General features: G+C 32.4%; 1 protein-coding gene and 1 long non-coding RNA gene across 2 annotated transcripts in view; one reads left to right on the top strand and one right to left on the bottom strand.

Annotated features, from left to right (window-relative positions):
* Positions 1–6,858, bottom strand: part of LOC127738934 (eukaryotic translation initiation factor 2A-like) — a 34,338-nt gene extending 27,480 nt beyond the window's left edge. Inside the window, exon 1 of the mRNA XM_052250432.1 lies at positions 6,821–6,858. The gene's annotated coding sequence lies outside the window, so the exon portion shown is untranslated. The remainder of the gene's footprint in view (positions 1–6,820) is intronic.
* Positions 6,859–7,045: 187 nt separating this feature from the next.
* LOC127738948 (uncharacterized) lies at positions 7,046–9,227 on the top strand. Its single transcript, XR_008000223.1, has 3 exons — positions 7,046–7,192; positions 7,781–7,853; positions 9,098–9,227. It is a non-coding gene; the product is annotated as an uncharacterized LOC127738948 (long non-coding RNA).
* Positions 9,228–16,061: the final 6,834 nt, after the last annotated feature.

The following is a 16,061-nucleotide window of genomic DNA, read 5'->3' as shown; positions in this document are numbered from 1 at the left end:
AATAATTTAAATAATTTTAGGTTTTTTACACAGCAAAATCAACTAGCACAAATGAAGGAGCGCAGTTATGGATTTGTGAGCTCTGTTTATTTACACACTCGGAAGTCTGTGAGTTGGCTGAATTTTAAAGTATCAAACTTCACTTCAAAAGTCTTATTACCACTGTTAAATATGAGAAACAACATTAGGACGAGTTTGTATCGTTTACATTTATTGACCTTTAATACTGACATTATAGAGGTTTTAGTAACTGGAATTCATTTCTGGAATAAAAAGGATACGGATGGTGAATCCGCTAATCGATTAATCAAATGGTTTTCAAGATCAAAGAAATATTTTGTCAATCTCATATTTAAAAACAAATATGAAGTTTGTAATGCCTACTTAGAAATTCAAGTTATAAGTCTTGCATGAACTTCTGCATGTGCATGATTAATCCTCTTAAAATGTCAAAAATGAAAAATCTATTTAATTCAATTACCTACTTAGATAGATGTCGTACGATGCTTATAACCAAAGGTTGCGTCAACCTTAACCACCAAAGACATAACTTGAAGGTCAAGGTTACATTTTAGTACATATACATATTATTGAAATTATTGAAATGGTAAACGAGCCATGATAAACTTGTAGGTATACATTTTTAAGAGTTTATTGATGTGTAAACTCTAGAAAAACAAACGAGAAGATTGATATCTTGTTTTAGTATACAGTTACAACTTCATAACATCGACAGTGGCGGATCCAGAAATTTTCTAAAGGGGGCCCACTGACTGCCATAAGAGTGGCACCCGCTCCAGTCATGCTTCAGTGGTCCCTAAATAATCAACAAAAGAGGGTACCTGGGCCCCCTAAATCCGCCTCTGATCGAATATTACGTTCTGTTTGCATGCGCGTGGATTGTACATTAGCAAAATAGCCTGGGGTGCTATTGTACCGCCACCGGCAAAATAGTTTCTTAAGCCATTTTCCCCCACATGCCAGTTTTTCCCCGGGGAAATTTTGGATCATTTCCATTCTCCCCCCGCTGAAAATTGACAATACGTCCATACATATAGCCACTTTACCCCCATGCCACTATTTCTCCCACAAAATGGATATCCATCAGAATTACACGGCCATTTATTGCATTATGAATTTTATACCACAGTTGCACACAGTTGTCCTTTTCAAAGTGCTGCAAAACCTGCTTTACTAGCTCTTCTTATGAGTCGAACTTGGCATTTATTTCAAGTTTTTTTTTACAACGAAGTGTAGTCTCCCATTTTTGAACATCACTGATTTCAATAAAAAAATATTTCATGTAGAAAAAAATCTTAAATAAGACCGGCAAAATAGCAAAACTCTATATACATCGCTATTTTTCCGGAGCCTTCAAAGGAACTAGTAAAATAGCACCTAAGAACTGCCTTAAATTATACGTGTTCATGAACAAGAAAATAAATGATTAAAACTATGTACATTGATATTTATACAGCTTGATTGTGTTGTACAGAACAGTTTGCGACATCTGTTTTCTGTAGGATGGTAGGCTTGCTACAACGACTTGTGGTAGCATGTTCGACTGTGTTATTGTATAAGGAAAAATAATCCATTTGTAACTTTCTTATGAAAAAGAATCTCCGCATCGTTATGCTCATAAGAGCTTCGACGAATAAGCGAGTGACGATAGATCCGAATTTTAGTTAGATTGTGTGTTCCATTATAATTTTGCTGTATATATACATAATATCGAGATGGGTCTATAATTTTCAGCTTTTTTAAATGCTGGTGCTTTATTTGTTTGTTTCCAGTCTTATTATACGTCTCTGTCAATCGCAACTACTTTGCCATTCCCGCTACGCCTACAATAACCTCGTATGCAGGTGATGGATAAATTGCACTATTTTACAATTCATGTGACAAAATTTTTAGGCGTAGCGAGAAGGACCGAGTAGTTACGATTGAAGTCTCTATTGGACCGTAATAACTGTGTTCATACTTCTTTTAAAACCCTATCCGTGGTGTTATCGGGTGCCTGTAAAGTGCGAAACGGAAAAGAACGAAACGAAACGAAATTTGCCAAAAGGGAATATGACAAAACGAAACGAAATGAAAATTTTGTAAAAGTTTGTTTAAAGAATAAAACAAGAGACAGACGGATCTAAGCGGAGACTAAATATATGTAATTCTCAAATGTATACAGATAATTAATTAATAAAATTTACATACATAGAGAAGTAATAAGACTTATTATGTATGTATGTATGTTACGTATGGATGTAAATTCTTAAATAATTAAAGAAGAACGAAACAAATTTATTCATACAGTTTAATTACAGAAAAAAATATTTAAAGAAGAGGATGACTATTTGAAGACATACTATTTTAATATCTGATTTTAAATAAACTGTATTCCCCGTACTCTTGAAAGGAAAGTGGGTTTTCTTGAAAATGTCTTTTCTGACAACAAAAGTTTGCATTCAAACTTGTTGTTTTTCTTTAAACAAATAGGACATCACATGAGTGAAAGATGTCAGTATTCCGAAATTTACGAGGTTTTACACAAGTCATTAGAAAAAAATCTCTTACAGAAGCTAAGCGTTTTAGATAATTCATTTATGCAGAACTATGTGTTATTTTCATAATTATCCAAACGGTAACAACGAATTTCGAATTCAAGTTGGTTTATTTTTGACTGAAGGAAATACAAGGCTGGATGGTTTACTCTCGTTCCATTATTGTTTTTGTCCTACACTTTCACCCCAGAGTTTTGCTTGATAAAACGCCCGGCATTTAGGAGTTACTGTGCAGTGAAAACTAGTTTACCAACTCGCAGTGAGCCGAATAATGTGGTAAGGTGGAGTAACATGCCGACCATTATAACCTTGTGAGCTTCTATTTGAAAAAAATGACGCAATGTACCGTTCTAATAAAAAGAAGTTCACATTCATATCACTACATATCGTATTTTATTCATCAGTATGAAAATATTAAGCAATAATCAATCAACCAAATGGTTCAATACGTATATTCCCTCAAAATTGGTTACATATTTTGTATTTGGTTTAAGGTTTCTTACTATCTCCATCCATGTCGCAAAATCGAATAATTGAACATAGATTTTGAACGATCATCTACAGTTTTTTTATCGATTGCATGACGATTAAGTATTGGTACGGTAGGTTAAATACTGAATCAATGGTTTTGCAATGTTTTGCTCGGCTCGGGTGTGGGAGTTTGCGGATTCGATTCCATTCGGATCAAATCAAATTCTTTGATATTGGTATCTGCTTTATACTGTTTCTCAGCTAGACACGCAGCATTTAAGAGTAAGACCAACTACTAGTACTAGTCGCTTGGAGTCAGAATAATCATCAGTCCGCCGAGTGCGCCAAGTGCTCTGTCTATATATGGACTGCTACATTAAGTACGTATCATGTTAAAATCCGATTTTGCGTGTTCGTCTTGTAAAAGCTGAATGCATACATATCACACAAATATGCTTTCACCCTGCATGTTTATGTTATAACTGCCGCTGGACTTCAGGCGCCCATCTGTTCGAATGTAGTTATGGGTATTTAATGAGTGCCATCTGTTTTGATTATAAGAGCTCTCTCTCTCTCTCTCTCTCTCTCTCTCTCTCTCTCTCTCTCTATATATATATATATATATAAAGTCTAAATTGAAAACAACGTTCAAACCTATGATTGCGTTGGATAAAAACCGCAATTTTTATACGTGTGCATGCAAAACAAATTTCATGGTAGAGGGGTCTAAATACAGCACAAACAACAATTTCCAAAAAACAAAAAAAAAGTGAAAAAGTCTATTTTAACAAAACGCATTTGACTAACAGGTCGAACAACTGATGTTCTTAAACCCTGCTGACTGCCATTGGCGATTGCCAAATAAATTGATCACCAGATCTAACAAAATGGATCTTAATATTAATTAAATACCAAACAGAAAACAATAAACTTGTGGAAAAGATGGTATACCACAAACATGAGGTGCAAAAATTTGTACACCATATCCGGATTTCGACAATAAATGTCTCTTCAGTGATGTTAGGGATCGAAACGGTATTTGGAAGGCCATATGATTTACCTCAATTAAGGATATACTCTTGAATTTTAAAGAGTCGAAATAGGATGAACGGATCATATAAACCCGAAGGAAAATATAATACAAGCCCAAACGAAAAAATATAAAAAGTCTAAATTGAAAACAACGTTCAAACCTATGATTGCGTTGGATAAAAACCGCAATTTTTATACGTGTGCATGCAAAACAAATTTCTTGGTAGAGGGGTCTAAATACAGCACAAACAACAATTTCCAAAAAACAAAAAAAAAAGTGAAAAAGTCTATTTTAACAAAACGCATTTGACTAACAGGTCGAACAACTGATGTTCTTAAACCCTGCTGACTGCCATTGGCGATTGCCAAATAAATTGATCACCAGATCTAACAAAATGGATCTTAATATTAATTAAATACCAAACAGAAAACAATAAACTTGTGGAAAAGATGGTATACCACAAACATGAGGTGCAAAAATTTGTACACCATATCCGGATTTCGACAATAAATGTCTCTTCAGTGATGTTAGGGATCGAAACGGTATTTGGAAGGCCATATGATTTACCTCAATTTAGGATAGACTCTTGAATTTTAAAGAGTCGAAATAGGATGAACGGATCATATAAACCCGAAGGAAAATATAATACAAGCCCAAACGAAAAAATATAAAAAGTCTAAATTGAAAACAACGTTCAAACCTATGATTGCGTTGGATAAAAACCGCAATTTTTATACGTGTGCATGCAAAACAAATTTCTTGGTAGAGGGGTCTAAATACAGCACAAACAACAATTTCCAAAAAACAAAAAAATAAAGTGAAAAAGTCTATTTTAACAAAACGCATTTGACTAACAGGTCGAACAAATGATGTTCTTAAACCCTGCTGACTGCCATTGGCGATTGCCAAATAAATTGATCACCAGATCTAACAAAATGGATACATATATATATATATATATTATCAGTTACCGCTGTACTTAGTAAACTAGCAATTGATAGTAAATAGTAAACAATGTTGTTTCAAGTATATTAATGTAAGTCTAACACAGAAAAACACGAAAATAAATGAAATTAAAATAAATAAAAAACAACGGATTTTTTTTTAAAGGGTGAGGAGAAAACATTGTCATGTCCTCAAGAAAATAACGGATTTTTTTGGGGGGAAAACATTATCCAGTCCTCAAGTAAATAACGGATTTTTGGAGAGCAAAACAATTTTGTCCTATCCCCAAGTACCCAAGAGAAATAACCGTATGCTATAAAGACGCTGATGCACGCCAAATAGTTTTTTTACGTGTTATTTATTTTTTTAATTGTTTTTGTTTTTGTTGATTTGTTTGATTTTTGTTGTTGCTGTTGTTTGGTTCATAGTGGCTACATTAATAGTATTTGAAAAAAAAATCTGCTATGGTTTTAAAATTAAAAAGGTCATGTGTAATGATGTCCGTATATTTTGATACGGTGACACTACAAGATGCGACAGAGAATATGCGGTAAGGATGAAAGGCAACACCTTTTTTTTTAGCTCATCTGGCCAAAAGGTGAGATTTTCTCATCACTTGGCGTCCGTATTCTGTTATTTTTTTACAAAAATCTTCTCTGAATCTACTATGCCAAATTTAACCAAACTTGGCCACAATCATTATTAGGATGTCTTGTTAAAAAAGTATGTTTGGTGACCCCGTTTTTCTGGATTTATCTTCATCAAGAACGCTGAAACCCAAACATTTGAAAGCATGGGATGTATGAATACACAGAAACGTTAGGAGCTATATGAAAAAAGGTACCTAGTAAGAATAGCCAGATTCATCCAAGGTCATCTTATGGTGAGGGAATTGGAACCTTTGGGACTGACAGTCCCGTGACAAACAGTGATATTGACCTAGTGCTATAGTAAATGAACACTTTATGGATTTCGTGCGTTTGAGGTTCTTTTCCTGATTTACCTTCATCAGGAACGTTCAAAGCCGAATATTTGAAAGCAGCGGATGTATAAGAACCAAAACAGTTGTTCAAAAGGCAGCATGTTCTTCAACATATCAATGTCGTAAAACATAAAAAAGAAAATAATAATTTGTTATCTATTAAAAAAATAACAAATTATTATTTTCATTTTTATGTGCCAGGATTTCAACCTCAATTTATTTTAAGGTAAAAGATTAAATTTGAAATTGATCCCCAGTATCAAATTTTCGAGGAGAAAAACATTTGTTGATAGAAAATAAGTAAGTGCATTTGTTCTTTACCTTAGTGCACAGTATTATTGAAAAAGTTGAACCATTTGGAAATACATATTTCTTTTTTTCTGATTTTTCACTTATCATTTGATAACAAAACGGATTTTTTTCACAGATTTTGAAGTTGGATTTTAATTAACTACATTCACGGTCCGATCATACCAAATCTTGAACGATCCAATCGCAATGCTTGACCAACGTTTATATTCTATCGCAATCAGTTTTCTTGATATACCGAATGACAGTCGCGGTTATGAAATAAATATAAAATAATGATTGAGTGCTTTCAAAAGGTAACTACAGTTAAATTAAAAAAAAGTCTTACTGGGTAGAAAAATAATTTCTTTTCTGTGTCAGTAAATAATATGATGTTACTCGTCACAACACCGCTCGCTGTCCACTTTGGTTTCCAAAGACAGAAAAAAAGATTTAAAACGTGAACGGTCTGACGACGGATTCCAACTGAACTGACACCTTGGACCACATGAATGAAAGATCAGCAAATAACTACTAACTTACGGAAAGACAAACACTTGTAGAACCATTCTGGAAACTTATTTCTATATAAGATGCAAATTTTATACTTGCTGCCTGAAGAATTCAGTTTTACATGGTAACAAAAGAAGTTTCTTTGTATGAACGACGTAATTTTTCTACTTGACTATTCGATAACAATTGTAAACATAACTTTACATATGCAACAGATGGAAATTATATTATTACATTCTTTTGCGACAATAAAGGAGAGAGAACGCAGGTGTTTTTTTTTTCGATTTGAGCGAGAAAAATATATATTCTAACACCATGCCTGCAACTAAACAAAAAATGAAGATAGCTAACAAAAAACATCGGGACAATGTAAACATTAGAGGAAATGTACCTAGAACATTAGTAAGTATTGTTTTATAACAAAACTATTTCTTCATCTAAGTCCTAATTTCGAAAAAAGAATTTATAATTTATAGCCATGTAAATGGAATTGACCGTTTTATTTATATTTTGGTTACTAGTATTCTGTAGTTTGTCAAGCGGCGGCGCATCTTAACAAGTTACAGAATGCAATCTTTATGAAACCAATATAGATGCCATTCGAACATGTGTTTTATGTCCGCTTCGAAGAAAAAATCGAAATAATTTTTTCATGGCATGCTTTATGCTTAATTTAACATGTGTAGGCATTATAATTGTCAAAATTTTTTATTCGCTAACGCTCAGTGAAGAGATATTGACAAATATAATGCCTACCGATTTTTAAATAAGCATATAAATGGTTTACTTTTACAAATTGTGACTTGGATGGAGAGTTGTCTCATTGGCACTCATACCACATCTTCTTATATCTATAGATCATTAAAGAATTATTTCTTAAATTTTAAGACAAGATTTTAAAACCTTTATGCTAATGAACGAAAAACGTAAACATGTACGGTGCTGCAGAAATTCAGCAACTCAAAATAAGTGCTAACATTTTATTTTCAGAAATCATTTGAAGAACAATATCAAGTTGGACCATATTTATTAGCTCTATTTATTTTTGTTGTCTGTGGTTCAGGTAAGTAAACAGAATACCAAACACAAAAAGTATATATGATTACAATAATGTTATTTTATTTCTAGTTTTTCATTTAAAACAACTTTAGGTGTTCATTGACAAAGGAAGGCATCGCCCATACTTATTCAACAAGTTTTTAAGGGACCACAAGTTGACATTTATAACTCTCTGAACTCTTACATTTATGATCGGGACTAGTAGACATTTGCGATTGCATTATAGCTGGTGAATTAATGTAACAAATGATACTGTCTATTTCCCGACAATGCTATATAATATTGAATTTAAGGAAAAGACAATCAGTGAACAAGAACATATCAAAATGCCTAGAAATGAAATATCTATACATATATACATTTCTTCCCTTCAATCTTTCCTCTCTTAAAAACTCAACGATTTTAGGGAACATATGTGTGCATTCATATCACATGTGTTTGTAGTACACTCAAGTATAGTTAAAGGGGCATTAAATATCCAATTCATGTTCATCGATTTGATTCAAATTACCATATTTGATATAAAACATACTAAAACGTATGTCCAAATTTCAAAAAGTCTAAAATAAACAATCAACAATGCATGGACTCGATATCGAACTTTCGATAATATATATCAGCATTTCGTGTGTACTTTAGTCTAGACGCCATTTAATTAACGATCGAGATGACCTCTGAAGACTGCCGGCGTTTATATAACCCGATATAAACATAAAAAAAAATTAGAAATATGAATAGATAAAAAACACGTGCAATTGGATTTTTCTAGGTCTGTTTGATTTCATGTAATAGGTTAAAATATGTTAATCATCGTTTTAACCTGTATAAGAAGGATTTCTTTTGTGGATCGAATCGGTCAACGAAATGGTTCACTCTTGTTTCACATTCAATGTTGACATTCCTGTCCTTTTAATAGCTGAACACACGCCTAGGACATGCGTAACCCATCTCCAGCTGAGGGGTTAAATTGAAGGTCACATGAATACGGATTCAAAGAGGCTAAATTATTGACTTGCAAGTCAATAATCCATTAGCGATGTTTTTGAGCTTATTTTTACAAATTTGGGCCAAACTGACTGCTTATAACAAAATATTATTTCAAATTCCGCTTTTATTAATATACTTGAAACAAAAAAGAATCGGTTTTTTTTGTCTAACTCGCATCAATTTAATAAGACATATTACATTATCCTATCACATTGAATCATATATATCGATATGTATACTTAATATATGCATTCTTTTCAGCTGTTTTCGAAATTTTAGAACATTTCCTGAGATGATAAAGAAAGAGTTGGAATGAAAACGTATTTTCGAAGAACTTTTTTATCGTTATTTTGTAATATACGACTGATGAATTAAACGTTTACAACACCGATACAGTGTTTGCAGACTCATTTCCAAATTAATCCATAATAACAGAGTCATCCTCTATATGTAAGAATGAACATTGTAATCAAATGGGGAAGGCTGGAGAAACGACAACCAAAGAAAAAAACAAAACAAAACATTGCTTTCAAAAACACAAACAAAACACAAGCAAAGAAGCCACACAAAAACATATAAAAGAACTCACAAAAGTGTTTTCATCACATGTAGCATATATGGTGCTAGGTTTTCCAGCTTCAAAATTATATTCCCGATCTTTTATTTCCTATGTTATCATTCAGCACGACACCGTCAATCTGAACAGTTGAAATTTTCTTGATAGTGGCCAAAGGTTATTCAGTTTTTTATGTAAAGAGTTTTTTGTTTGATACCGATGTTTGAATTATATAATATATATGCAGATATGTGTTTGAATAATGTTTACTTTGTATTAAATATAGAATCGGCGTTGTTGTGTCGTGCGACTATCCACTATACACAGTCTTTGGTATTTATTAGCCTTTCTCTGCTTTATATTCATATATTTGATAAGGCAGTGTCAAATATATGCTTAGATTTTTGGTATTAGTATTGGTTTAATAGATATAAGAAGATGTGGTATGAGTGCCAATGAGACAACTCTCCATCCAAGTAACAATTCATAAAAGTAAACCATTATAGGTCAAGGTACGGCCTTCAACACGGAGCATTGGCTCACACCGAACAGCAAGCTATAAAGGGCCCCAAAAAATTACTAGTGTAAAACCATTCAAACGGGAAAACCAACGGTCTAATCTATATAAAAACGAGAAACGAGAAACGAGAAACACGTATGAACTACATAAACAGACGACAACTACTGTACATCAGATTCCTGACTTAGGACAGGTGCAAACATTTGCAGCGGGATTAAACGTTTTAATGGTACCAAACCTTCTCCCTTTTCTGAAACAATAGTATAACATCACAACATAGAAAGACACACTATAAAATATCAATTGGAAGGCTTAACTCAATCAAAAAACGTAAATTAATACACAATGAACGAATAAATTTGATCTGTGATACCTGAATGCAAATACATAGTTAATAAAAATTATAAGGGATAAATAATTAAGGTCAAAAGTAAATAAACAGGTTCAAACAAAGTTAAAGTATGATACCACTGCGAAATGTTAAACAATATTTAGAAAATCATCACTTTTGAAAAAACCTGCGTCATATTTTACACAGGTAAATGAAAATAATTTTGTTGTTAAGTATACTTCTTCTTCTGTGTGAATAAAATCTTCCGTTTAGGAATACCAAGAAATTTCTTTAATATCAATAAAACTAATTTAACCCTTGGTACATATGGGGTGAATATCAACAATAAAACTATACAATAAGTGCTAGATACAACTTCCTGTACAGGTGCAAGAATTTAAGGAGAAAAGAAATAATTTTGATGTTCATAGTACGAAGAAGTGAAAATTTGTAGTAATACCAAATAATCAAAGCTGGTATATAGACAAGATCCATGTTAACATTAGATAACAAAAAAAGCATTACAAATAGTATCAACAGGTCAAATTAAAAAGAAAGTACGATTTGAGAGTACTCGCAGTTACTGACAGCTAGTTAAAAGACAATACAATTAATAATAAAACATCATGCATCAGAGACTGAAAAATCAACTAAAACACATTCCAGAGATTTAGTATTTTAACGTCATGAACAGTCAAAGAAGACATGACTTGTGCAATGCAAAAAATAAATGTATCGACAGGTAGTAGGATAGTTAGGAGTGACTTCTTTATAGATAAAAATGAACGTGTGTGTGTCTCTATACATCCCGTTTGAAAAGAAAATACAAATTTAGTTATGTTTTAATTTGCTAATGACAAAATCGATATTAGTGCCAATGTAAACTATATACAGAGATCTAATTACAACATTGGTACGATAACTCTTACTAATAAGTTTGTTTAAAGGTTCGATGAGTTTACACGGATCACATAGTGATTTCCGCGCTTTAAGTACAATATTACCGTAAAATCTAGGATGTGAAATAACATTTTTAATAAGTTTTCTACAGGTACAGCCAAATTTACTAATCAAATCTTTGTATCTATGAAAGAATTTAGTAAAAGTTTTAAGTAATTTATGGTAACGAAATCCCTGACTTAATAATTTACCAGTGATGCATTGATTACGTTCGTTAAAATCTATGACATCACTACACACACGGACATAACGAACGAGTTGGGATATATAAACACCGTATGATGGAGCCAAAGGCACATCGCCGTCTAAAAAAGGAAAATTAACAATAAGGAATGAAAAATCGTCTCTTTTGTCGTAAATTTTAGTATGGAGTTTTCCTTTAGAAATTGAAATGTCTAAATCTAGAAAAGGACAACTGCTGCTGTTTATGTTAGATTTAGTTAAAGTAAGTTCTTTTGGGTAAATTTCGGTAGTATATTTAGAGAACTCTGGATTATTTAACGAAAAAATATCATCCAGATAACGGTAGGTATTGTTAAATGTATCAACCAAATGTAACAATGATGTGTCTTTACTGAGTTTGATCATAAACTGAGATTCATAGCAATACAGGAATAAATCTGCTATTAAAGGGGCGCAGTTAGTGCCCATAGGAATACCTACTACCTGACGATACACTTTATCGCCGAAACGTACATATATGTTATCTAGGAGAAAATTTAAAGCTTCAATTATATCCTCACATTTCCAGTAAGTGTATCTAGCATACTTTCCTTTTTCGTTACAGAAAAAGGCTTTAAACGAGTTACAGCAAATAAATTTACAATGAGATTTTTCGAAAGACCATTTTATTAAATATGAAAACTTTGTCTTTATTAGATTGCGTGGAAGTGTAGTGTAAAGAGTAGAAAAATCATAACTGTCAACAGAATTAAAAGGACCATCAAAAGCATGTATTTTATCTAAAACCTCTAAAGAATTTTTAACCCTCCAAAAATTATTAATACCATTATTTTCATAAGCTTTATTACAAAAGTTAATAACCAGTTCTTTGATAGTAGTAAGGGAGGTAGTAAGAAGCACTGATAGATTAGTAGTAGAACACTTACTAGATGCGGAGATTAAACGGAATTCAAATGTTTTTTGCGTAATTTCGGTAACCAGTACATGGTAGGGACTTTCAAATGTTCGGAAGAGGCTTTAAGCTGGGTAGTGGCTGTATTATGCTTGTTAACGATTTGACTCTCTGTGGTGCGTACGGACCTGAATGTAGAGGAATTTATAATTTCGTTTTAAAGAACTTCCGTGTAGTATATGCGTCATACCACCACTACATTATTGGCTGCCTTGTCTGCCGGTACGAACACAAACCGCTCTGCGAGTACTTGGAGTTGTTTTTTTATTCTAGAAATGTCTGCATTAATGGGTTGTTTGTACCTGGGGAAAAGTGGTTCTAATAAATCTGTTTAATTAAGGGTAAATATAAACATGAATTTTCCAATCGCGTGGAAACAAAACTCAGGCCTGCACAAGAAACAACCATTTTGCGTTCTTTTGTTCATGTATGGCCAAAAGCACAATAGTTTCAAAATTTAATAAACCTTTAGGTAAATACCAATATACTTTTAATGAACAGTAGCAGTAGACTAGTTTAATGCAGTAGCAATAAGAAAGAATGTCAATCGTTTTTGTTTTTTTTCATTTCTCAAAATTTTCTGTGATCAGATGATGTGTACGCCATGGCGTGTTAGCGCATATGGAGCTACGCACCTGATTATTATTGTTTAGCGGAAAAGCACATTCAAAGTCTTAGGATTTACAGAAGTTGAGAAGGAACGATAGACCTCACGCACTCGAGTCGAGACGAATACGATGGGAGGACCAATGCAATTAAAAGGACTGCTGGTGGAGTTTTTATTCTCCGAGAGTATCACTAGCCCAGTAGTCAGCACTTCTGTGTTGACATGAATTATCATTGATATGGTCATAATTATAAATTAACTGTTTACAAAACTTTACATTTTTGAAATACTAAGGCTTTTCTACCTCAGGAATAGATTACCTTAGCTGTATTTGGCAAAACTTTTAGGAATTTTTGGTCCTCAATGCTCTTCAACTTCGTGCTTTATTTGGCCCTTTTAACTTTTATTTATTCGAGCGTCACTGATGAGTCTTTTGTAGACGAAACGCGCGTCTGGCGCAAATACAAAATTTCAATCCTGGTATTTATAGTGAGTTTATTTACAACCACTGGGTCGATGCCACTGCTGGTGGAGTTTTTATTCCCCGAGGGTATCACCAGCCCAGTAGTCAGCACTTCTGTGTTGACATGAATTATCATTGATATGGTCATGATTATAAATTAACTGTTTACAAAACTTTACATTTTTGAAATACTAAGGCTTTTCTACCTCAGGAATAGATTACCTTAGCTGTATTTGGCAAAATCTTTAGGAATTTTTGGTCCTCAATGCTCTTAAACTTCGTACTTTATTTGACCTTTTTAACTGTTTTGATTCGAGCGTCACTGATGAGTCTTTTGTAGACGAAACGCGCGTCTGGATTGTTCGTATTCAAACAACTGAATAAATATTAGAATGTTATATATATAAAAATAAGGAGATGTGGTATGATTGCCAATGAGACAACTATCCACCAAAGTTCAAATGAAGTTGATGTAAGCAATTATAGGCAACCGTACGGCCATTCAACAATGGGAAAATTCGTATAGTCGCCTAGAAAAGGCCCCAACATGAAAAATGAAAAACAATTCAATTGAGAAAAACTAACGGCATAATTTATAACAAACAATTAACAAAACCAACGGCAACCACTGAACTACAGACTCCTGACTTGGGACAGGCACATAAAGAATGTGGCGGGCTTAATATAAAAATAAGAAGATGTGATATGAAACATGTTTGTGAGCGCTCAACCCTCCCCTAGAAAAATAAATTCCTTATCTCCAATTTTAAAGAATTATAAGGATTAAACGCCCTTTTAAAGTAATTTATTTTAGGATTAAACGCCTTTTTAAAGGAATTTATTGGTGTATAAACTCGACCAATTCACTCACAAACAAATAAAAGTCCGAAGGACTTTTATGATATGTTTGTGAGTGACTTGGTTCAGTTTATACACCAATAAATTCCTTTAAAAAGGCGTTTAATCCTTATAATTCTTTAAAATTGGAGATAAGGAATTTATTTTTCTACCCTCGTAATTTCTTTCACACATAAATTGTATATTTGTGTCATTGAATTAGCCTCGCGCACGAATATTTTTGTTGGTTAACGCAAAAATATGTATTCCATGAAATTTGCTATCTGATAAAATATAAACTACAAAAACTCATTATCATTCAAATGAATGTTTTGTGTTTATTATTTAATTTAACGATTAACGCGAAGTGAAAATAAATGTGGTCAACGTCGAGCCGGATTGTGTTATTATCGCCGCCATCTTGTAAAATAGAAAGTGAAAAAAATTGTGAGAAAATGAAAGTAATATTGACAATGTAATCAATGGGTGTCAATTAAGCGGAAAAAATGTATATTTGTTGTAGTATTACTCTGTAATAAGTTTTTGTTTTATACAAAATGTCGAGAGAATATTTTCTTCAGTATTTTTATGATACCAGTTTTCAAAAGATTTTTATTTCAAGTTACTGTTCTTGAATATTTGTTTAAGTTTTATTCTAAATTGTATATTTTTCAGTCTTACGATTTGAGTGAAGTGAAGTTAGTTTAGTAGTAAAAGTTTTGAATTTTAGTAATCCATTTTGTTGAATGAAATAATATATTTAAGAGTTTGCTTTCAAATGAATAGTCATTTTTTTTTTAAGTTTGATAAAAAGCAAATATTGCACGAGGAAAATACTGCGTTTTAATGAGCATAAGTGTTGCCATTTGTAATGACGGAATTGGTGTACAATACCAGAAATAACCTGTTTTTTATGGTTGTATTTGTTGAGGCAGTGTACCTGATCAATATGTTGCTTTAATTGTATTTCCATTTAATAAGAGCCAAGGTCTCTGCTGGTGTCACCATATATAAAAGTTTGGTCTGTATAACCAATAGTATAGTGGAATATGTAGTAGATAGTGATTTTGAGTAAAATGTGCAAACAATTGACAGTTGATTGAATAATAGATTGAAGATGTAATTATGATCATGTTTGTTTTGAGAAATTATTGGATTTTTGACTTTTTTTTAAATGAATAAAACGCCTTGACCATTGAAAACAAACGGGGTTTGTTTATTTGTTCGGGGGGATGTTATATGTCAGTTTGGTATGGTCAAGACGTTTGGTTAAGTTTGCATATTTTTAAGAGAGTTATTTCTCCTTAGTAACCAGTTATGGGGTTATGTGTATATGCGAATTGCAGTCCGTAATTGAATTGTATATTAATTTGATTAGTTCTCTTGATTTATTGTGACCATACTTGTACATGTGTTTGAAAAATAGAATTTGATTAACTTGAACAGCAGTTTATTATCTATGCCAGAGAAAAGCATAAAACTAGGAGTTCGATATTTTTGTAATATTTTTTTATTCATAACATCTTTCTTAAGGTTTTTTTTATTTTTATTATGGAATAATTAAAAAAAAGTAGAAATATTTAAACTACAAAGGTGTTACAAACAGAAAGATACAATGACCACCTGTTTGTGTAAGAATGTATTCCATTTGATGCTACTTCTGGACATATAATTGTATATGCAGAATCAAATATGAAATAATTTTCAAAGATCCGATACAGTTCTTATAGAGCACAGAAGAGAATATAACTTGTCTTGTATGTAAATCAATTTATTTCAAAGACATATAATAATATAATGTTATTTCATCGTTTGA

This window comes from Mytilus californianus, unplaced genomic scaffold (genome assembly GCF_021869535.1).
Source record: "Mytilus californianus isolate M0D057914Y unplaced genomic scaffold, xbMytCali1.0.p SCAF_4, whole genome shotgun sequence".
NCBI lineage: Eukaryota > Metazoa > Mollusca > Bivalvia > Mytilida > Mytilidae > Mytilus > Mytilus californianus.
The sequence above is the reverse complement of the archived record's forward strand: the minus strand, read 5'-3'. Positions and strand labels throughout refer to the sequence as shown.